Source organism: Podarcis tiliguerta (genome assembly GCF_965153285.1).
Source record: "Podarcis tiliguerta genome assembly, chromosome: 2".
Lineage (NCBI taxonomy): Eukaryota > Metazoa > Chordata > Lepidosauria > Squamata > Lacertidae > Podarcis > Podarcis tiliguerta.
The window spans coordinates 78,865,567-78,889,896 of record NC_139535.1 but is presented as its reverse complement, the minus strand read 5'-3'; the positions used below and the strand labels follow the sequence as shown (position 1 = coordinate 78,889,896).

The following is a 24,330-nucleotide window of genomic DNA, read 5'->3' as shown; positions in this document are numbered from 1 at the left end:
GAAACTTTACTATGAAGCAGCAGCTTTTTGCTGGCTGAAAGAATGGCTACTTCTTGAAAATACAGATATACTGGACTTAGAAGGATTCAATAATGCGTTTGGGTGGCATGCTTACTTATGGTATGACAAGGTTAAAGTTCACAGAATGTTTAAGATTCACATTGTCAGGAAAGCATTGTTTAATGTATGGATTAGATATAAGGATTTCTTTGAAAACAAGACTCCAAGGTGGTTATCTCCGATGGAAGCAAAAGCAGTCAAAAAACTCAATATGGAGGCCAATTGGCCAAAATATTGGGAGATACTAGAACAAGATGGAGATAAATTGAAACTGCAGAGTTTTGACAAATTAAAAAGTAAAGTCCGTGATTGGCTCCACTATCATCAGATAATGGAGGCATATAAATTGGATAGAAAAATTGGCTTCCAGGTGGAAAAATCAAAATTGGAAACAGAATTGCTAGAACCCAAAACTAAGGTATTGTCAAGAATGTATAATCTGCTGCTGAAATGGAATACACAGGATGAGGAAGTGAAATCAGTAATGATTAAATGGGCACAAGATGTGGGTCACAACATAATGCTAGCCGACTGGGAACGGTTATGGACCACTGGGCTAAAGTTTACGGCATGTAATGCCCTAAGAGAAAATATTATGAAAATGATATACAGATGGTACATAACACCAGTCAATCTAGCAAAAATTTATCATATGCCCGATAACAAATGTTGGAAATGTAAAGAAACTGAAGGTACCTTTTTTCATCTCTGGTGGACATGCCCAAGGATTAAGACTTTTTGGGAGATGATCTATAATGAACTGAAGAAAGTATTTAAATACACATTCCCAAAGAAACCGGAGGCCTTTCTCCTGGGCATGGTCAACCAAGAGGTACGTATGAAAGACAGGATATTTTTTATGTACGCCACAACAGCAGCAAGAATACTTATTGCAAAGTATTGGAAGACACAAGAATTACCCACGCTGGAGGAATGGCAGATGAAAGTCATGGACTATATGGAATCCGCAGAAATGACTGGCAGAATCAGAGACCAGGGTGAAGAGACGGTGGAGGAAGATTGGAAGAAATTTAAAGACTATTTACAGAAACACTACAAGATTAATGAATGTTAAAATAACATCAGATTGAATGTAGAAGGTTATTGGAGTAAAATTTTAAGGATCAGAAGACCCAACATTCTAAGTTCTAAGCATTGAATAAGCTATATTAAGACATTCAAATCAGAAAAGAGGTTAATTATGACAGAGGAATGGGATTTGTTGTTTAATTGTATGAATTGGAATACAGGGAAGGGAGACTCGGGGAAGTCAGAGAAACAAGTTAATGCAAGATTAATATGAAGATAAGATTGTTTTTATTTCTGTTTTTTGTAGTATGTTATGTTTGTGTAATTCTGTATGTTTTTGGTGTATTGTTTGTTGTTTTGTTTTGCTTTGTTGTCTTTTATGCAAAAACGAATAAAATATTTATTTAAAAATAAAATAAAATGGTGATTCGGCACTCTGTATGTACTGCAAAAAAGGCCACGCTGATGCTACTGTAAACAATATAGCATGAACTCCCACTTAGAAAGGTGATGTTCCTACCTCCCAGTCGTCTCAAATTAGAGCTTAAAAACTTAATGGGAGCTCAGCTGTTAGCCACCTTATTAGAAATGCTGAGCTGTAATTGCTTCCTCCCTCCTTTTGATCAAGCTGATAGATCGGCTTCAGAAAGAAGCACCATTTTAAAACAGAAATTCAAGGCACAGCCAAGTTTCAGAAACAAAATCAAATGCAGAACAACACCTCTTTTGTACGTGTCTGATCTAAATCGTCACCCGATGCTTCCTTCCATTTCCTAACTATTGAGGCTTTGCAGCTTCTGGATGTATTTTATGCATTAAGTATCAACATGCCTCATTTTCTCAAGGTTTGGATTCAATGGAGTGTAAAGAATCAAGATGTTTTATGTTGAGTGAAACAGCAAGCAGTCATCAAGATCATATTCATTCTTCATTTTGGGAATTACCAACATAATTGATTACTCAGAAAGAGGAGACACTAAATAATTATTTAACAAGTTCCAAGGAGTGGATATAATTGGCATAGTTAATCACATTGGTCAATAAATGACTTCATTCTGGCAGAGTTCTCAAAATAAAAATAATACTTTAGCATTCATAAACATATCTGATGTGTGTGTGTGTGTGTGTGTGTGTGTGTGTTATAATGAACACCACAGTTACCAAATGTAAGTGTGGAAGCTCTGATGTACACACAGAGCAACTTTGCCCACTATGGTTTCTCTATTCATTTCAGTAAAGGGAACAGCTCTGCAAGACCAAGGTGATGCTCAGAGCCAGCCCTCCACTGAAGTAAATGAGGAAGTTCGCCTGAGGTGTACTGCAAGTGTGTGCATGGGACTTTGGATGGAGAGTGTTAAGTTAAATTGCTCTATTGCTTTTACCTGACCTAAAATAAGTACATAATTTGCATATTTGACTCTATTCAGACTGTTTGAATCAAATGACAAAGTACACTGTGGTACTGGCCTTTAAAACACTTGGGGTTCATTCTTACACTGGCACATTTTTCTTGTGCACAAAAAGGAAGCAAATTTAAGGTTGCCATTCAAGAACACTTAAGACAGTGCAAATGATTCTTCCTTTGTTATTCCACTGATGAACAACTTCAATTCAGAACCCAATTTACAAGTAAGAACTTTAAGGTCAATTCCTGAACCCATATGCGTTATTTTGGCATAGGTTCCATTGGAATAAAAAGATTGTACTATGGAACTGGCACAAGTTGTGAACTGTTCATTCTGCACTTGCAGTTAATCAATCTTTTAGTGTGGCATAACACTAAAGGTAAAGGACCCCTGGACAGTTAAGACTTGTCAGGGCCTACATGAGCTTCTGAGTTTGAGAAAGGTGGGTGTAAGGGAAAGGTCGCTGCATTCTTCTGCAATTTTTAAAAAGATGCATTCTGCCGTTCCTGTTGAGGTCTGCTATGGCAGATAGAGGTTAGAAGGGTCTGGCTGTCAAACTCTACAGTGAGAAAAGTATGCTTTGTTTTAGCTGCAGTCCAAAGAACCACAAAACACACACAACCTTTTATCATTTGGAGAAGAATACAAAGAGGACCCTTCAAGTTCTAATCTACACACATAAAACAAATTCATGCACAGGCGTCTTCCAAATACCCAACCCAAATGCCGAAATCCAGCACCGCCTGAGCTCTGTGAGTGCGGCTTTCTCCTAATTGAAGCACAGAGTGTTTGAGGACCGGGACATTCATAGGGAAACCAAAATGCTTGTTTACAAAGCTATTGTACTACCAACCTTAGTATATGCTTGTGAAACATGGACTACCTATGAACGCCATCTCCAACTCCTCGAAAGATTCCATCAATGGTGTCTCCGAAAAATTTTACACATCACTTGGGAAGACAGAACTAATATCAGTGTACTGGAAGAAGCAAAGATCACTAGTGTCGAAGCAATGATTCTTCAACATCAACTTCGTTGGACTGGTCATGTTGTGCGGATGCAAAGCAACTACTCTATTCCGAACTTAAAAATGGAAAGTGTAATGCTGGTGGTCAACAAAAGAGGTTTAAAGACTGTTTCAAGGCAAATCTTAAAAAATGTAGTATAAACACTGACAACTGGGAAACACTGGCCTGTGAGCACTCCAGTTGGAGAACAGACAAAGGTGTCATGGTCTTTGAAGACACAAACCCAGGACGCAAGAGAGAAACGTGCTAAGAGGAAGGCACACTTAGCAAATCCACACCATGAACAATTCCCGCCCAGAAACCAGTTCCCACTGTGGAAGGACATGTGGATCCAGAATTAGCCTCCACAGTCACTTACAGACTCATTGTTAAAACCATGTTTATGGAAGACAATCTTACTCGGCTATGAGTGATCGCCAACTAATTGGACTGTTATGATGAGAGTGCATGTCGGAGTTCGACTTCAGTTTTCCTTTTCTGTGATCCGTCCCTTGGAGCCCTCCTGGCCCTAAGCTGTCACTTGGCTCTGCTCAATGACCCATCCTTGCATCGTGGTGTTCACCTTCTGTTGTCGGATATATCTGTTTTTATGTCCCTGTGTTTTTATGTCTGTACATATTTTATGGGCTAATAGCCGTAAAAATAAATAAATAAATAAATGAGTGATCGCCAAAGAAGAAGAATATAAAAAATGAAGCACAGAAATATGTGCAACTTTCTGTTATCCTTATGCCTAGAGACTAAACACATTTATTTGTAAGGTCCATTGATTTTAACTAAATTCATTTCCAGTTAAAGGTGCCAAAGACCTCTCTATTGCTGCATCCTCAATTCCCATGGAACTTATTTCCAAGTAAGTAGTTTTTAGATTGACAGGTAAGATTGCAGTCAAAACCAAACATTGATTTGAAATGCTTCATTGCTGCCGCAATCCTGCACCAGAGTGTCTGTCTGCAATCTTCTCCTTTAGCATCTCTGCAATGTCAGTATATTTGCATGCACAGTTTGTGACACTGTGTTTGCACAGCAGCTGAAAGATGCAGTTCCAAGTTCTCATTTCCTGTTGTGGCGAGAGCAATGGCATGAGCCGCATGGTTCCATTATGCAAAAAGAAGGGATGGCACTTTGGAATATTAGGGCTACTGTAAATGGACAATGGACACCAAGAGGCAATTGGATTCTTTGTACCAAGTAGCTCGAATGCACCTTAAGTTACATCCATTTGCTGAGATGCAAGCTGAAATCAGACTCACTGAGGGAGAGAATGCCAAGGGAGCTGAAAGCAGGTGGACAGGAGGGAAATTTGGCCTAAGACTTATCTGAATTTTGGGACAACTCTCTTGATGCTGCTCTGAATAGAATGTGGCAGTATCTGTGTTCTTTGCTTATTCAACCCCACAACAACCTGCTCAACCTGTACATATGTACAGATTGTTACAAAGTTATCACTCTCTTCTGCTGCACTCTCCTCTTAAAGAAGATCACCTCTGAAGGTTGCCAAAATGTCTGTGCCTGTGTAAAGCTGTAGAGAAAAGAATACACTCCACCAAGTGGCTGGAAGTGGAAAGTGGAGAGAAAACGTAATGTCTGAACTCAGCATGACACACTCATTTGCAGGCTGGTTAGAGTTGCACTTTGTGGTAACTGTTGGTGAGGGCTGCCACATGTCTGGAAATTCATGGACATTGCCAGGACTGGTCCTTCAAAAATGGCGTCCAGGAAAACCTGGGCGTATGGCAGCCCATATTGAAAATTTTGTTTGGCCAACAACTTTTGTTGATTATACTACTGTTGGTATAAGCTGATGGATGGAAAGGTGCAGGTCAGCCAACCAAGAGCGAGGGTGCTGGTTCTCTGCAAGCAAAAGTGACTCCTGGAGAGCAGAAGTGGCAGATTGGGCTAGGGAGAGGAGAAAATGCAGGGGAGACAAGATTGTAGAGCTGAACTCCTGCAGAATGCTTCAAAGAGGGGATTGCTGAACTTTACTGGCTAAAACGCTAAGGGTTGAATCACTGTTCCTAGCATGGGAAGTTTAGAGCTACCCTAGACCTGGTTTAGCAGTTCCTTTAAGCTTGGGGCTGCACAGCCACAGAATCCTATTTGCTGACACCCTCTGTACCTTAGTGTAACGCACTCCAGTTGTTGCTGCAGCCTCTCTGCTGCCACCAGCTTGGATTTCCTTATTGTGGTGCTCTCAAATTCTGCAGTTGGAAGAATCCCACTCTTTGGTTGCATCCCTGAAAGGGCTGTGAGTAAATGTATGCTGTATCACTCATAGTGACACCTCCATAGACTTAAAGTTATTAGAGTCACCAGGCAGATACTGAACTTCATCATCACATCAACCAATGTCAGTAACAATGTCTTAAATAACTGTTGCTGGTGCACAAGAAGCCAAGATACAGATAATGTGACAGGTGATTTATAGAGAACCAAAAATATTTCAGCCACATGTTGCAACATTTATCTAGATTGAGATGCTGGAGGTCAAGCATGTCCTACAGAAACAGAAACATAGAAATCAGTGAGGTGACAGCAGCTTTTATTGGCCCAGCTGGTAGTTGAAAGATGTATACAAGTTGTTGGGTTACACCCAACACTTCAGGCAAAATAATTTCCATTGCATAAAAAGATTGGAGTAAATTATTTTAGATGGCATGTCATTATGTGCCCACGGCAGCACACAAAAATTCAAAGAAAGAATGGGAGGAATTCAACATCATGCTATTATGATTTTTTCCCCACCAGGAAATGATTTCGGGCATGCAAGGAGAGGAGAGGGAAAACCCCATTGCAGTAGCAGGACTCTTTGCACTGCCTCCCACTAGCACAACTGTTTAGCTGAACCCAGTCCAATAAAACTAACTTTGCAGACTCTGGATCTTAACACCACAACGCCATTCATACAGCAAGCCAAACACGGCAGCAAAATGCTTTAAAAACATGACCCCCCCCTTAATGGTTAATTGTAGCTACAGAATTAATCTCGCACTGCAGAATTTTTCCAAGGGAAACCATGGAAGATGCATTTGTCCCTGCAGATCAAAGCACTTGGGGGGCTGTTTTAGCAAGTTTTCCAAAAGCAGGAGGTGAATGGAAGAAAGGGCAGGGGGAAAAAAGGCTGAGAGAAAAGTTAAATTCATGAAACATACAGTAGAAACAACTTCCATGCGTTCCCAGGGAGCACATGCAAAGAGATTCCACTATTGCACTGCACTCACACTTCACTGTTCTTCAGTGCCCTTGGAATGTGAAATCTATTTACTGCAGCTCTCCACACTTTGAAATGTCTCTATTCAGTATCACAGGTGCTCCTCACCTATGGAGCCTGAACAAGAAAGGTGATTACTGCTGCAGAACAAAAGAAGGAGAGTTGCTCACATGACCCACATAGAACCAGAATCTCATCATTGCCCAGAGTTAAGTGTTTCTTTAATGCTCATGGCTGCTGCGGTACCTTCAGACTGTGCCTTTTGACTGACAGTTTGCAGACAGCTAATTCCTCCATCCTGATTTAAGTCTTCAACTTATTTCCCCAGTGCTTTTGTTCCCCAGCTGACTGTTTTATACGTACTCCAACAACTTTGACTCGGACAGAATGCCTATTCACTTGTGGCAGACATCACAATAAAGATGTCGGTGTTTTTTCTGGAATTGCTAAGAATGGCTACCCACAATTCATCTCCAAAAAAGAAACAGAATTTGTTTTGTTTTTAACAAAAGAAAACTGTAGCAAAATGGGAAGGGTTCATGAGAAATAACGAAGAATTCGAAAAGGTAAATAAGTCAAGCGAATAATTGTATTAAGGAAAGACACTGACTCAAAGCAAGCCCATGATGAATTTTGGGTAAATGTTATCAGTTTAATTCACAAAGTGGGATGGCGGGGTTTTTTGTTTACAAACAAAAACAAACAAAACAGGAAAAATGTTGGTTCCAACATTCCAAATTAAAGGTTTATCTGAAGTTTGATAAATTCTCAATTTATCACCCAAGGTTTCACAGAATCATATGACTGTAGCGTTGGAAGGGACCCTGAGGATCATCTAGTCCAGCCCCTGCAATGCAGGAATATGCAGCTGTCCCATACGGGGACCAAGGCTGCCACCTTGGTATTATCAGCACCAACAGAAAGTTACTTACAATCTTGTTGGTCAATTCACAGTCAATTAATTTTTAGATGTATACACATGTATTATGCAGGAAAAAATGTGTTATTGGAACAAATATATATTTATTAATAAAAATAGAAAAGGAACTCAAAGACACCTTCAGTGCAAATTACTATTGTAGGAAACCTGAATTGAACCCTCAACAATTTGAGGGTTGAATTGGCTTAATCAGCTCTAGGTGGTAACTGGCAACCTAGGGCTCCGGGGGAAAAAATGGCACTTATTTATAAAACTTGCAAAGCTAATATCCTGGCACATTTCTGTGAATGTACCTCATAGTCTTCAAAAAACAGTAGCTAAGGCATGGGGTCACAGAAGATGAGGAGGTCAGGCCATGTCTGCATCCTCCTAGTGATTCGGGCATAGTTTTGAGTGAGCTTTTCAGCTGAACCTTAACAATTCTGATGCTGACCTACATAGCGCCATTCCGTTCATTTCCCCTGGATAATAGTGGCTGTTGAGGAGTGCACAATTTTCCAATATAGTAAGGAACTTTGCAGTCCTTTCAGAGGGAAATGTTGATTTAAGATGCTGTTAGATGGCAAATCAGCTCTCATCTCATTGATAACTCTTATTGCTCATTGTAGCCAGAATGTTGTAAAGCAATTCAGCAGTAACCTCTGAAATGACTGTTTGACTCAATTCTCATTAGGATAAAGGTTTGCTTCATCAAGGAGAGCCTTACAAGTGAATATTTTTACATATCTATTTGCTATACAAATTTATATCCTGCCTTTCTGTCAAAAGGTCTCAAGGCAGTTTACCTTGTAAATTTTAAACACAGTTTTAAAATGTTAATGATATAAGAGTCAGGGGGAGGGCTCTAAAATAACCCAAAGAAAAACGAACAGCAACAGCTCCAAATTAAATTGGTTAGATCCCAAAGCTTTCTCTAAAAGCCATGTTTCAGCTGCTTGCTGATAACTGAGCAACAAGGTTGCTGTACGAGCCACCTCTGAATATGCATTCCACAACCCAATAAGGGTTTTGGCCTTGCAGCCAAACCACTGAATTTGAAATGGCAAAGGGATGATCACTAGAGCCTCAGTTGCTGAATGGAGGACCAAAGGAAGAAGCCCCTGACTTGGACCACTTTTAAGGCCTTAAAGGTACCATAGTACTGTATATTGAGCCTGCCAGCAAACTGGGAGCCAGTGTGACCGAAAGAGCCCTCAGGCAATGTGATCAGAGCACCTCGCTTTAGATACCAGTGGAAGAAGTTGTCTCAGATTAACTGAAGTTTCCACACTCTGTTATGTGCAATACAACGATCCACCTTGAGAGCCAGTGTGGTGCAGTGGTTAAGAGCGGTGGACTTGTAATCTGGTGAACAGGGTTCGCTTCCCTGCTCCTCCACATGCAGCTGCTGGGTGCCCTTGGGCTAGTCACACTTCTCTGAAGTCTCTCAGCCCCACTCACCTCACAAAGTGTTTGTTGTGGGGGAGGAAGGGAAAGGAGAATGTTACTCGCGTTGAGACTCCTTAGGGTAGTGATAAAGCGGGATATCAAATCCAAATCCAAAACTCACCTTGGATATAACAAGGGGAAACTTTGTGGGATAACCAGCCCCACATAACCAAGTCTAATTAAGGAATGAGGGAATTAAGACCACAGAGTAGGATGTTCTGTCTGGCTTAGCTCTCCTTGGGAGGAGCTAGATCAACACTGAAAACATTGCCTTTTGCCTCTAAGCTCTACCAGTCTGACATGGGGGCAGGAATTTTTTATTTTATGTACAATACCTTTTTGTACAATGCCCTGTGCAGAAGAGGTGCCGCACATTGAAACTGCTCCAAGCAGCTTAAAAGTGTTAAAACAAGAAAGAGAGAGAGAGAAAATCTTCCATTCACCTCATACGTATACCTCATTGGTGCATGTTTTTGTGACTTTTTATGTCACAAAAGGACTTCCCTGGAATTGTCCTTAAAAATCCACACAGGAATGAGGAAGGACACACATTCACATCCACCTATGGAAGCAGGACAGGGCAGGCTGTGATTGATTCAACCATCCTTAATATATGCATATCAAACAGAAGTTTTAAAACGCAACCTTTAAAGATGGCACATTATGTTTATATCTATTTTGGGGCTGCCCTAACGTAGTCTAATTTCAACCTTATAAAATAAAGCTGAGAAATGAATCGATTAAAATTACTGTCTTGGTTTCATTGTCTAAAGAAATCTGAGTTGTTCAGTACGTAAGGCCACTGCCCCACACTGGCTCACAGTGAGGGATTGGTAACAAATGCAGGGGTCAGCAAACTTTTTCAGCAGGGGCCAGTCCACTGTCTATCAGACCTTATGGGGGGGGCTGGACTATATTTATTTTGGGGGGGGATGAATGAATTCCTATGCCCCACAAATAACCCAGAGATGCATTTTAAATAAAAGGGCACATTCTACTCATGTAAAAACACGCTGATTCCTGGACCATCCATGGGCTGGATTTAGAAAGCGATTGGGCCGGATCCAGCCCCCAGGCCTTAGTTTGCCTACCCATGAAATAGGGTCTGAGCACTCCTTAAGCCTGAAGATGAAAAAGATGAATGTGAGCTGTATTATTCCAGTTACTCTGATGAAGATATCAATGAATGCCATGGGCTAAATAGTGGAGGGGGATTGGTTGATGGATTAAATAGCGTGGGAATTGGTTGAAGGGCAGGATAAAAATCCTATAATAAATAAAATGAAATACATCATGACAGCACCAAACGATAGCAGCATATGTGGTGTGTTATCCTTGAACACCATTCCTTGTCTTACATCTCCCCCCCCTTTCTGTTTTTTTAGTATACAGTGACCATAACAATCCAGAAATTTCTCTGAAGCAGACAGGACCTCCCTCTCTCCTCAAACTGTAATCACATCCAGGGATTTTCAGCAAAGAAGCAAAGTCAGCAGGAAAAGAAATCATCTGAGTGCCCTTCAAGCCATTCATCCTGAGCGTTTTTCTAGCACTGCATTGGTACTGCTGTGTAGTACAAATGACTCTTATTTTAGCATGCCTTCTGACTATAAATCAAGAAAGATGAAGCACAAGAGCAACAGGCGAATATCAGATGGACGGGTAAACAGCAGCAACACGGCTGGCATAAAAATGTATTCATCCCTCTTGTGGTGATTATTGGGACAAAATAGAAAGCGCAACTCGTGTTCAGATAAGAGCAAACAAAAGACTTACCTTTATTTAAAGTACAGGATGATGAAACCTTGAAAGCTCTGCTTTAAAGGACATGGTTGGTAGAGTGGAAAGCACAAAGTGGGGCTGTGGATACATTCTGGCATTGTCAGCCTGACAGGCAAGCAGTCCTAGAGATTGTAGACTGGTCAGGCACAATGGGATGCCGGTGGCGCTGTGGTCTAAACCACTGAGTACCGTGGGCTTGCCGGTCATAAAGTTGGTACAGTGGTACCTCAGGTTACATACATTTCAGGTTACATACGCTTCAGGTTACAGGCTCCGCTAACCCAGAAATAGTGCTTCAGGTTAAGAACTTTGCTTCAGGATGAGAACAGAAATTGTGCTCCGGCGGCGCGGCGGCAGCAGGAGGCCACATTAGCTAAAGTGGTGCTTCAGGTTAAGAACAGTTTCAGGTTAAGAACGGACCTCCAGAATGAATTAAGTACTTAACCCGAGGTGCCATTGTAGTTCAAATCTGTGTGGTGGTGTGAGCTCCCATTGCTCTGTCCCAGCCCCTGCCAATCTAGCAGTTCAAAACCATACCAGCGCGAGTAGATAGTGTTGTGGCAGGAAGGTAAACATTGTTTCTGTGTGCTCTGGCACTCATCATGGCGTTCTGTTGTGCCAGAAGCAGTTTAGTCATGCTGGTCACATGGCCTGGAAAGCTGTTAGCGGACAAATGCTGGTTCCCTGAGCCTGAAAGCGGAGGTGAGGGCTACACCCCATAGTCAAATTCGACTGAACTTAACTGTCCAGGGAACCCTTTACCTTTACCTTACAGCAGTTAAAAAGTTCAGTTGGATGAGACCAAGGGCTGAATGAATAAAACAGAAAAATGAATAAAACAGAAGATTCTAACATGTAAAACAGAGCCCATTCCCAAAACAGGGAAAGCCTTCACAAGATGTCTGAAGCAACTGATACTTCCTGCTTCACACATGGCAGAGGGAAGGGCATGACTCAGCAATCTCCCATTGCTGTTCCCCAATGACTGGCATTCAGGTTAGGCATGCCCTCTCTGATTCTGGAGGCAATATACAGCAGTCATAACAAATAGCCATTGGTCACTCCAATAATTTGTATAATTGCCAGTCTCATAGCATTGTTGCCTTTTGGAGGTCTCTAGCGTCAGATTCCACGTGATGCGTGTTGCACATGGCAGCCATACCACATGAAACAGCTTGTCAAGCAGATCATCCAGATATGTGAAGCCTCTCATCCTTGGAAATGACTGGTGGTGTCACAGGATCTCTCATGATGGGCCAAGCTATGCTGTGAGCCTGTCCACATGTTATGGCCATAGCAGCTTTCACGTGGAGACCGTTGCAAGTGGGCCTCCATGTGGCAGTTACAACTGCAACCTTTTCTCTCTCTTTGTGTTTTCTTTCTTATAGATCCAGCAGCAACATAAAGTGCACATCCAGCACATGACAGCAGATCAATATAAAATATAAGACAAAAGGTTACCCGACACAATAAAACAACAATGATAATTAAAGAAAGGAATAACAACCTAAAAACAATTAACTCCAGGCTCATTATTTACCAAACAGATGAAGCTAACAACAAACAACCGTGAATGTTTTTATACAGAGGGAAATTGAGGGAGATACAATTAGCGCAATAACAAAAATCATTATAAAATTGGCAGCGATCAATGGCTTTTGCATATTGGAATCTAGGTTATTTACATGAGTTATGATGTGAAACCAAGCTGGGAACAGTGAGGCAATGCACAAATAGCTGGCCACATTTGGTTAATTTACAATAAAGTTTTGCAGAGCGTGGTGGCAGTGCAGGAAGCTATCCGATTCAGGCTTATCAGGTGAGAAAAGCTCCTGCTGAATGAAAATGGCAGAAATTATCCCTGCTCTTCCCTTTAAGCTCCATCATTCAGGTGCATAAGGAACCTTTCCCAATATCCTCCTACCAAGGGCCCACAACTCCACTCAGGTAACCAAGATTAGCATTGTGTATTTTGCCCATGGGTCCCTTAGCCCTAAGTGGCAAGCCTCAGGAAGAACCCATTACCCTCAAACGTACCTAAGGGTGCTCACCTTAACTCATCCCATGAGTTTGGCACAGTGCATATCCAGCAGAGGGAGCACTAGTATAGCTCCACTGGGACATTTTCACTAAATCCATTCTGCCCCCCTACCTCCCAGGAAGTAGCAGTGATATGGCTGACCAGAGATCAGGTGAGCACTGCTGCCACAGCATCTCTGTCTGCTACTGATCTGAACATTGGCTCTTCACCGACTTGCCCAGGTGCAAATGCCTGCAGAGCTGTGAAGCTCACTGGAGTGTTGTGGAGAAGTCATCCGCTCCCTGCCATCCTAATCTAGCCTACAGAGCTGCTCTGATGAAATGGGATGAAATTTGAGTTGAAAATTGCATAGCATTTGCTACAGCGAAAAGTGCTATCTTGATTAATAATATCCTGTACCAAACAGAATCACTTTCTCACACTAGTCCCTCTACAGAATCTCTTTTTGCAAAGGTACATTGTGTGTGTGTAAGGGGAAAAGGTAAAGGAGCCCTAAACAGTTAAGTCCAGTCAAAGGCAACTATGGGGTTGCAGCGCTCATTTCGCTTTCAGGCCGAGGGAGCCGGTGTTTGTCCACAGACAGCTTTCTGGGTCATGTGGCCAGCAGGACTAAACCGCTTCTGGTGCAACAGGACACCGTGACAGACGCCAGGGCTCATGGAAACTCAGTTTACCTTCCCATCACAACAGTACTTAACTTATTTATTTACGTACTTGCACTGCCCACACGACAGACCTTTTATTAATGTCCTAGTCATAGGTCATTTTCTGCCCACCTAGCAGTTCGAAAGCACGTCAAAGTGCAAGTAGATAAATAGGTACCACTCCAGCAGGAAGGTAGACGATGTTTCAATGCACTGCTCTGGTTCACCAGAACCGGCTTAGTCATGCTGGCCACATGAAGCTGTCTGCGGACAAACGCTGGCTCCCTCGGCCTATAGAGCGAGATGAGAAAGCATTCTCAGAGTCATCCACGGCTGGAGCTAATGGTCAGAGGTACCTTTACCTTTAGTCATAGGTCATTACAGTATAATTTTTATTTTTTTTAAAAAACCATGCCAAATAAGAATAAGAAATGCATCTAGCCTCATGTAATCCTGCATATGCTCATTGTCTTGCCGATTTCCAGGCCGGATTTGCACTGCTGATGAATTATACTTCTAACAAAATCCCAGGGAACATGGAAACCAAGCTGTGAGGCACTGTTGCATGTATCAGAACTCAGCAGTTAGAAGTAGTTGGGCTTTTTGAATGGTTTGCTTGACAGGGCAAAGCAGGCTAGTTCATTACCCCCACAGCTGCCGCTGCTTATGAAAAGCTGATGAGAATAAAAATGGGAAGAGGAAATGACTCTTGGTAGGATTGATACGATTAATGTTGTGCTGGGTAGGTCTAAATGCATGCCTCCCGCCACGGGGGTGAGCCACATTGTATGTGCAGAAGGATCATATTACAGTGGTACCTCTAGTTACGAACTTAATTTGTTCCGGAGGTCCGTTCTTAACCTGAAACTGTTCTTAACTAGAGGTGTGCTTTCGCTAATGGGGCCTCTTGCTGCCGCAGTGCTGCCGGCACACGATTTCCATTCTCATCCTGGGGCAAAGTTCTCAACTCGAGGTAACTCTTCCAGGTTAGCAGAGTTTGTAACCTGAAGCGTTTGTAACCTGAGGCGTTTGTAACTCAAGGTACCACTGTATAGGATATGTCTTATATGGGGGGGGGGCATTGCCTAAAAATGAGAAAATGAAGTATCACAAAAGAGGGCAGAAAGGAGTGGCAATTTGTATATAATGCACAAAGGCTAATTTATGTGTCTTATACATGAAAAATTAGAATAATTAATATATGTTAAACAGAAATACATCTCACCATAGTGGGAAAGACTATGGGAGGGATTCAGCATAGCTCCATGCAGATTCCTGTGTCGCACCAGCAGTTCTGCTTGCTTGGTGGAGTGATTGGCGTTCCCCTCCCCTCCCTGCTGTTCCAGGGGTTCTCCTAAAAAATTGGGGTTTACAGGGAGAAAGAAAGGGAGCACCCACGCACAAGCTTCTGCTGGCGGGCCTTTCTACTTAAATCCCATCTTATGACAAGGTAACTTATGTGTAAGGTCATTCCTAGGAAAATGTGATTGCCCTCTTTTTGGACAAAAGGGTCTCCTGTCCTATTTGGATGTCAATCAGGATGCCTTTTTTCCTGTTGAGCTTGGCCGGCCCAAAATGGCAGTTGTATTATTGTTGGTGCAGCTGAGTAGGAGCTCCACCCAGCATGAGTGACAATAGAGAGAAGGGGGGAAGGAGCAACTTCTCCTCCCCTCCCCCCTTTCTTCCCTCTCACTGTTGGAGGACATTCCACAAACAGGAAGCCACCAGTGAAAGGAACCTCTGTTTTGTAGCCACCCATCTCACGTCCTTTGGCAGGACCACCCAAAGAAGGGCCTGAAAAGATTATTTTAGGGACCACTTGGCATCAGCCAATGTTGCCATTTTCTGGTTGCTGTGGCAAGGTTAGGGACAGAGCAAGAAGGAAATGTAGCAGAGAGGTGTGGTGTCATTGCCCAAGATACAGCGATGTTCCCTTCCTGCTCACCAGAAGGTCTGGATGTTCAGTGAGGGTCAAGAGAGGCTGCTGTCAGGCCTGCTTATACCTGTTGAAATGTTGTTCTAGGTACAGACCTGGAGCTTTCGAGGGGCACAAAGAAAGGGCAGAAGGAGGAGAGTGGAAGGCAGTGGGTACCTGAAGAGTGTATAAGCACAGCTGAGATGAGGAGCAGACATTGTGGCCACTTCCTGCCATAGGTATCTTTGGGTTTGGCTATATTTTCCATCTTCCTCCAAGAAGGTTTTATAGCCGGTTTGAATCCCAAGACTTCTTCCAGCATGCTGTTGCAATTCCAATCCTTCCAAAGCAGCTGAACGAATTTCGTTCAGGGTAGAACAGCACTGAACAAGTCCTTCATCTGCCAGAGTCAGAGGTTTGTTTAAGAAGCACAGCTGCATAATGGCCCATGTAGGCTGCGCAAAGGTGCACCAAAGCGCCCCTTTAATCAGAGCACAGAGGCTGCACCGAGAGCCATTAAATGCTTTGTGAATGAGGAGTGATAATTGTGCTGTTAAATGTCTGCTTCTGAGTCCTAATGAGCGATGAAAGAGTAAGGCAAACCGCATTCTTAAGTAAGAAGACAACAAGCAACACATTTCTTAGCAATTAGAGCACCCCAGGGATTGCTCTTGAGGCAGAAGGCCAAACTTAGAACAATTCAACCACAGAAAGTACAGCCATCTCTGGAAGATGCTCTGCCTCTGTTTTGCTGCTTATGATTTGGTTATTGTGTGTGTATGTGGGGGGGGGGGGTGTGGTGTAGGAAAGTTCACAGTGAAAGCCAAAGTGAAGCAAACAAGTGCTGGTAATGTTGGTACATAAGAGGGGGTTGCAGGATCAGGCCAATGGCCCATTAGTCCAGCATCCTGTTCTCACAGTGGCCAATCAGTTGTCTGTGAGAAGCCTGCAAGCAGCAGCTAAGTGCCACAGCACAATATGATTATTGATAATGATTCAGAGTTTATCCACTCAGATCAATTCCAACCATACTTTTTCACCTTGATCCAGTTTTGGTGTCACCCAGGGATGGAGGAAAAATCTGTAAAACCTGGCTTCCCCATCAGACTCGCCTCCTTTGATCCAGGTGGAACCATGACCTGGATTGACTCATAATTCCTTTCAGTCCTCTTTAGAACCCACAGAAGATCTCGTCGTGAGGTGACTCGAGAGCAGCAATGCTGTACATTACTTTTTCATTATTATTTTACAAAGCTCCAGAAGTTGTCCTGCTGCTCACAGGCTGGTGCAGCTGGCATGTGAGCTTCTTTCTGCTGCGTGCTTTGAATAGAATAGAGCAAGTCCCCCTGGCAGGGAGAGGATTTGATGACAGTCCATTGCTCTCAGGGGGAACTGTAGCGATAGAGAAAATCATGGCCACCTCCATGTAACAGGGGGATTAAAAAACAACAACACTGGATGAAGGCAGCATGTAGCCCTCAGTCTGCCTCATCCATACTTTGATTTGTTATATTTTTATGTTTGCATTTCCAGGCAGATTTTAAAGAATGTCCCCTTTACATCACTTCTCCTAAAGTGATTTATTCTCAGGGACTGCACAGTTCATGCATCTGATGATATAGACTGTTGGCCACAAAAGCTTGTTAGTCTTTAAGGTTGTCACAAAGACTCTTAGCTGATTTCTCTACAAGAATCTAACGGGAATTCCTTGGAACTCAACTGATCAGTGGCGGACCTTGGGGTCTCAAATTTCAGTGGCACCCTGTGCGACAGCCAAATTCTCCCCCGCCTCTCACCTTTCATTCTGTGCAAGAGTTGCAGAGCTCCGTATGGCACCCCCTGAAACTCTGCCCCCAGTGCGACTGAACTGGTTTCGCTCCCCTCAATCTGCCTCCGAAATGATTTAAACCCTGGCAGTTTAAACCGGTTTGGGGAAATCACACTGTGAGTCTTTAATAATTATCTTGTCTGAAGTCATTTTATACAGGAGCTTTCCCAAAAACATTCAGAGGTAAGTGTGAAGGCCTGAACAGAGCCTCATTATCACTAGTCAGGAACATGAAGAACAACATCATGCAAACACATTTATCAAACTGTCATTCTGCTGAAAAATGGAAACATTCAGGGAATGTATGTGGCAACAGAGTATGGCATCCTTTCACATCCTAAATAATGTGTTATACCATTATACAGCATATTATTTAAAATTTGGGTGGGAAACGATAATCAAAAAAGGTTATTGACTGTGTCACTCCACCAATAATACAGATTTCGTTGTGACTTTTCAACAGTGAGATACTGAGATTGCATAGTTAATATGAATATATTACTGTCAGTAATACACAGTCCAAAGGTAGCCTAATGCTCACCTTTTAATTATCACAGATTTGGAAAAGATTGTGAGAAGTCTTCACTTTCAAGAGTCACTGAAAGGCGTATCAATATTGTTAGAGTGCGTTTCCAAATGGGAAATTGTTCAGGTAAAACTAGAGGGGAAATGTTTATAATTGAAAAAGTGGAGTTTGAGTCTCACAAAGGAATAAGCAGATGGTAAAATCAAAGGATGTGAAGTAAAACAAAACCTTCTAAAAACTGAATCTATTCACAACTGTTCATGAGCCAAACATCCAGGCCCCCAATGCGGGCTCAGAGTAAACATCTCTGAAAACTGAAGGAGGGACAAGCTCAAATCAGGAAACCTGCTGTTATCTCCAAGCGAAGGGCGGGAGGGAACTGGGCTCCAAGGGCGTCCAAACAAGCAGAACTTGGAGCCAAGAAAGAATAAATAAAATTAAAGCAAAATGAGTTTTAGCACTGAGGTCATGATCTCATGTTCCAGCACAGGGTTGCCCAGCACTGCTGGCTGTGGGGAGTTTCACACCTTGTATCTTCTTTGCATAGGGATATGACCTCAGCTCGACTCAGGCATTGCCAACCCTTCTGTTTCTCACAATCCAGCAGAGTTCAGGCAGACAGAGACATTTCTGCAGACATTTGGGCCTGCTTAAGCTACAAGTAAGCGTCTTGACCAAAGTTTGCTTCTATCCCGCTCTACAGCTTCAAGGGCCATTGCCTTTACAATGCTTGCAGATTCACCCCCCAAAATGGCCCAGGTAAAATACTCTACTCTTCCCTAAGCATCCCTTCCATCGAAAATCTCTCCCCCAGCCTGCTGTTGCTATATGGGTAAAGCCTCAAATACATAATATTATGCAGACAAGACCCACATGAGCAGAAACATGCACATGGAGGCGTGTGAATTCACAAAGCATCACAAGACCACCGTGATAGATGTTTGTTTTGATAGAATCCATTATTATGGACACATTATGTAAATGGAGAGATACAAAATGTCAAAGATCACCTTATGTGCCTGTGTTATGGTGTAGTCGCCTTGGAAGAATATTAAGATACACCCACACTGAGTAACTCAGCATGTCAGTAAAATGCTTTTTAATTGGTATGCTATATCCTGATGTTTGGTTAATGTGAGTTTGTGTGAGGAGAAGAGGGCAAGGGTATCTGCAGGGAAATGAAAGCAATGGGGCAGCTTCAGAAATCAAGGGAGGAAAAGTGGATGGACAAATAAGGAACAGAATAAGAAAAGGGACACCCTTTTCTCTTTCTTTTATGCCTCCCTCCTGCCTCTCTCTTCTCCACATTCCTGCTACCTTGTTGCATCATGCCCAATATCCTCTGGATAGCTAAGATAGGAGTCTTACCCGTCTCTTATTTATGTAGCGCCCTCAATGTACCCACTGCCTTAGTGCTTCATAATCAAGGTGGTGGAGCTTCCAATTTGAAAGAGGCAAATATAAAGGCAACAGAGCACAGGGAGGAAATGATACAAAGTTAGCAGAAAGTTTGCTGATCCAGAATTTGGGTTTGGGTGATAGCTGGCTCTCCAGGGCAATCCTCCCGTCCTCATGGCTGGCTGTTTGTTTTGGTCTCGTGGCAAATAACAATATTTGCCAGCTTAGAGTTTAAATTTGAAATGGCCAATAGAGGCCATTGGGGGGGGGGGGGAAGCAGGGCCTTGGCAGCAGACCGGATTGAACAAGTCTTTAGCCTGGTCTGTTTCTGAATATTCAGGTCAGCTGCACCTGGAGCTGACAACGCAGTCGGCAGAGCACTGAGTGAACAGGTGTAGTATCTCAGAGTACCCCAGAAAAGGGGCCTGCTGAAAACTTCAGCCATCAGGCAGAAGGCTGAGGCAGGATACACACCCAGTGCTTAAGCCAGAGCCTACCTACATCTGTAATCAATAAAGTCATGGCCAGTTTTCCATTCCAGTAGGTTGTTGTGTCCATTTGTTCCACCATTTCACCACCTCACCCTTCCCGTCGCCAGGGGAACATTCAATTTAATTTAAATCTATGTTATGCTGGGAAATGTATTAATATCTCACCTACAAGGAATTTCGTAGGATGCTTGTTTGGATGGAGATTAAAATAAAGGAAAACATTGTGACGGTTTTGTACTGTGCAAAGGTTAAATTAATAACCAGTACTTTCCTTCACTGTCAAGTTGTTATTTCTTAATTGTATATTACTAAACATAGCGGCGCAATTCTAAAACAGAGACTCCAGAGTGGAATGCAATTCCAAGCAGTTGTTTTCAAGCATTTACATTTTGATAAAAAAAGAAGCAGATTTAAAGAAGTATAGAGTTTTTCACACCTTACAGTTTGGATTGCTTCATAATCTTGAATGCTCAATTTACTCTTTTACTGCTTCACCAGTGAGCATCACATTGATGCTACAATGTAAACAGTGGTGGTTTTTAAAAATATTTTTGTCCCCAAAGGGATCTCTTTCCTGAAAAGACATTTATTTTTCACAAATGCATTGTTACATGAACTGTGAAAACCAACTTCCTTTTAAACACTGCCTAGTTGTCATATATTGACATTAATCACTTTGCCATGAATTATGTGTAGCTCGTAGGAAAGTGTTCTGGAACAGTTTCTGCAACCCACAGACAGGCCCTGTAGCCTACCAAGCCCTGCAAAACCCCACCTATCTTTTCCTGCTTCCATTAAAACTGCATCCCCAGCCCACCAAACAGCTGTTTGGTGAGTTGGATGTGTGGTTTAAATGGGGAAATAGCTGTGCAGAGATTGCCATCCTCCTCACTTGTCCATTTCTCTCTGTGTTTGTGTGTGTGCATGAACACACACAAATGCCTGTGCAAAATTATGTGTGTGCATGCAAGACACACAACAGTGACACTCTCTGCATGTCCCACCCCCCTCTCTCTGTGTGTGTGCATGCAAGAGTGTGCGCACACATTAATATGTATGTGTGTGAGGGAGAGTTTAATTATGCACTGTTTTGAATAAGTACTGCCTTTTGTCTACCCTGAATCTCCACCATTCACCTTCACTAAATAGGGACAAGGGTGGTGCTGTGGTCTAAACTACTGAGCCTCTTGGGCTTGCCGATTGGAAGGTTAGCGGTTCAAATCCCCGCAACGGAGTGAGCTCCCTTTGCTCTGTCCCAGCTCCTGCCAACCTAGCAGTTTGAAAGCACGCTAGTGCAAGTAGATAAATAGGTACTGCTGTGGCAGGAAGGTAAGTGGTGTTTCCATGCACTCTGGCTTCCGTCACGGTGTTCTGCCAGAAGCGGTTTAGTCATGCTGGCCACATGACCCAGAAAGTTGTCTGTGGACAAACATCGGCTCCCTCAGCCTGAAATTGAGATGAGCACCGCAACCCCATAGTCGCCTTTGACTGGACTTATCCATCCAGGGGTCTTTTACCTTTTTGTTGTTGTTGTTGTTTAGTTGTTTAATTGTGTCCGACTCTTCGTGACCCCATGGACCGGAGCATGCAAGGCACTCCTGTCTTCCACTGCCTCCCACAGTTTGGTCAAACTCACGCTGATAGCTTCAACAACACTGTCCAGCCATCTTGTCCTCTGTTGTCCCCTTCTCCTTGTGCCCTCAATCTTTCCCAACATCAGGGTCTTTTCCAGGGAGTCTTCTCTTCTCATCAGGTGGCCATAGTACTGGAGTCTCAGCTTCACGATCTGTCCTTCCAGTGAGCATTCAGGGCTGATTTCCTTAAGAATAGATAGGTTTGATCTTCTTGCAGTCCATGGGACTCTCAAGAGTCTCCTCCAGCACCATAATTCAAAAGCATCAATTCTTCGGCAATCAGCCTTCTTTATGGTCCAGCTCTCTTTTACCTTTTACCTTCACTAAATAACCTCAGATCCTAGTGCTATGACTGGGGAGAAATCAATCCACTTTTAGAAGCCAGGGATAATTTTGTACAGCTATATCACGTTCCCTTTATCCACATCTCTCTCAGAAACTAAACAGTCCCAAACACTAACCTTTCCTTGTAGGGCAGTTGCTTTGGTCATTGTGATTCACCTATTGCAGTTTTATAAAATCCTGTTTGACATGTGGTAACCAAAACTGAGGCACAGTATTTCAATTGTGGTTACACCACAGATTTGTATAACTACATGATGATAATGGGAATTTTCTTTTTGATACCTAACATGGAGTCTTCCTCTATTGCCACAACCCTAAGATCCCTTTCCTGGTTAGTAATAACCAATATAAACCCCATCAATGTGTTTGTGGGGTTAGGATTTATTTATTGATTTGCCTCAGTATGCATTGCTTCACACTTTCTTCCACTGAACTGCTTTTGCTATTTTAATAGCCATTCACCCAATTTGCAGAGCTATCTCATGTGAGCAGAGGTAAGAAAATAACACATTTAATGGAAATAACTATGGCAGCAAGACTCACTAGATTGTTTACTCTCCACAGTTTACCTTCCAGCAGTCAGATACAAAATAGCTGCAAAATCATTTATTCAGCAATTATCAAATGATTTAAATAAGCAGCAACACTTTTGTCCTTGATATCATAAAAATTAATGAACCCACCTACGATTTTGTTCTTAATTAATTCTTTACCTACTCACATTTCCCAGATTCTATTAAATTCATCATCTCATTGTGGTCTTTTCATAAAGCATATCAAATATCATGAGAATAGATGGGTGTAACATGAAGATTATTTGACCTATGCATGGATAGCTACTAATGACAGATATTTAAATATTCTTCCCTGAATTTTAGGAGAGATTTTGCTCCTTTGGGTGAGCTTGCTTTCGTTTTTGATCTTCTTCCTAATGTGTTTCCAGTATCATAACCTTACATGTGGCATTTTATGCGCCATTTTATGCAATGTGCCTAGGTAGTTCAGTTGGTAGAGCATGAGACTCTGAATTTCAGGGTTGTGGGTCCGAGCAAGGTAGGGGGTTGGACTAGATGACCCTTGTGGTCCCTTCCAACTCTATGATTCTATGTGGGTTTTTGTCAGGGATTTTTTCCAGCTGGAACTCACCGGAACTCAGTTCTGGCACCTCTCAGGTGGGCGCTATTGCCATTCTAAGAGAACAAGAGAGGCATTCATGGTGAGTTTTGTCACCTCTTTTTCTAGAAATATACCACTGGTTTTTGTGAAAAGCAATGGCTGTTAGTAAGCAATGACTGCGAGAGAGTCTGTAGAGTGCTTTGGGCCTCCTGCTTTGCCATGGAGATGGAGGTCTCAGCATATGGTGAGGGTGGCTCGGGGGAGACCTTGAAACCACAGCTCCACACCCCAGAAAAGGGCAAAACAAACAAACAAACAAACAAACCGACCACCCTGCAGCTGACATAGTTATTTCCCCTCCTATTGGAAGTGGTCTCTGCAAATTTATAATTAGATAACAGATGAAATAATAGATTTGTATCAATTAATTATTTACCCTTGGCTACTTAAATCACAGCCCTTGATTCCTGTACAGTAATTAATTTGTGCTTCTTCAGCATTAAGATGAAAGACAGCAATGAAAAGTAGACAGACGCTCACCATTTGCATATGGATAGCTTATCCTCGATTGCCAAAGCTAACATGGCAGTTGGGAGAAAGATGCCTGCCTATTATTTTTCCTCTCAGCCATATTGCATTTTCAACTTCTGATCAAAATATAGGCTCAGGCAGTTTTTAGCGTTTACTTGATCCTATCCATTATGCACGTTATCTTTAGGGAATCTAGCAACTATAAATAAGATGAATGTGTGATGTCTGTTTCTCCAGAAACTCTGTTTTCATTGCCTGAGCACAGAGTAGTGAATTTCCCCCCAGTTTCTAACAATACTCCTATTAATCAAAGAGAATCAAGCAAACTGCATAATGAAGAAGCTAATGTGATATTAGCATATCATTCCACTTGTTCTTTGAGAAGATTCTGCCGACTCAGGGGATAAACAGAGAGGATTGATGATTGCACAGCACTGCTTTTTCTACCTTGATGAAGTCTCCTGAGGATTTTTTTTTTTTTTTGCATGAAATGCAAGTGGGAAAATGGGCAATTTTAGCTTCCTAGACTCTGACGAAATTTAAAGGGCAGCAGCAGCATGCATTAACGTAGCAACATTCCATTTTTAAAACTCCTAAACAAGATGATGACACATTTTTTTTTAAAAAAAAATAATACTTTGTAGACAGGGACAGACAGAGAGATTATAAATAAACACAGAATTTATTATTCATTACCTTACTGGTGCCATTTATTCTATCCACCATACTGTAATTGAAAGCAGCATTTTGGTGTTTTCTGTGGCAAAGTTGGGTGGCTTGGAGAGAGTTTTGGCTCATCAGAGGTGAAACAGGATCTGCACCAGGCAATGAAGGAGGGGTTCTAGAGCTGCATGTCATGTAGGTCTTTAAAGTAAGCACCAGCATTTTGAATTTTACCAATGATACTCATATATTGTAATCCCATGCAAGCTTATTTGGAAGAAAACCCTGTTGAAGTCAGTGGTACTTACTCCTA

The 24,330-nt window shown here is 42.3% G+C and overlaps 1 protein-coding gene across 1 annotated transcript in view; it reads right to left on the bottom strand.

Moving 5' to 3' along the window:
• The window catches only part of LOC310673055 (phospholipid-transporting ATPase VB-like), a 142,879-nt gene extending 118,752 nt beyond the window's left edge, over positions 1-24,127 (bottom strand). Inside the window, exon 1 of the mRNA XM_083431020.1 lies at positions 24,051-24,127. The gene's annotated coding sequence lies outside the window, so the exon portion shown is untranslated. The remainder of the gene's footprint in view (positions 1-24,050) is intronic.
• Between the last annotated feature and the right edge of the window lie 203 nt (positions 24,128-24,330).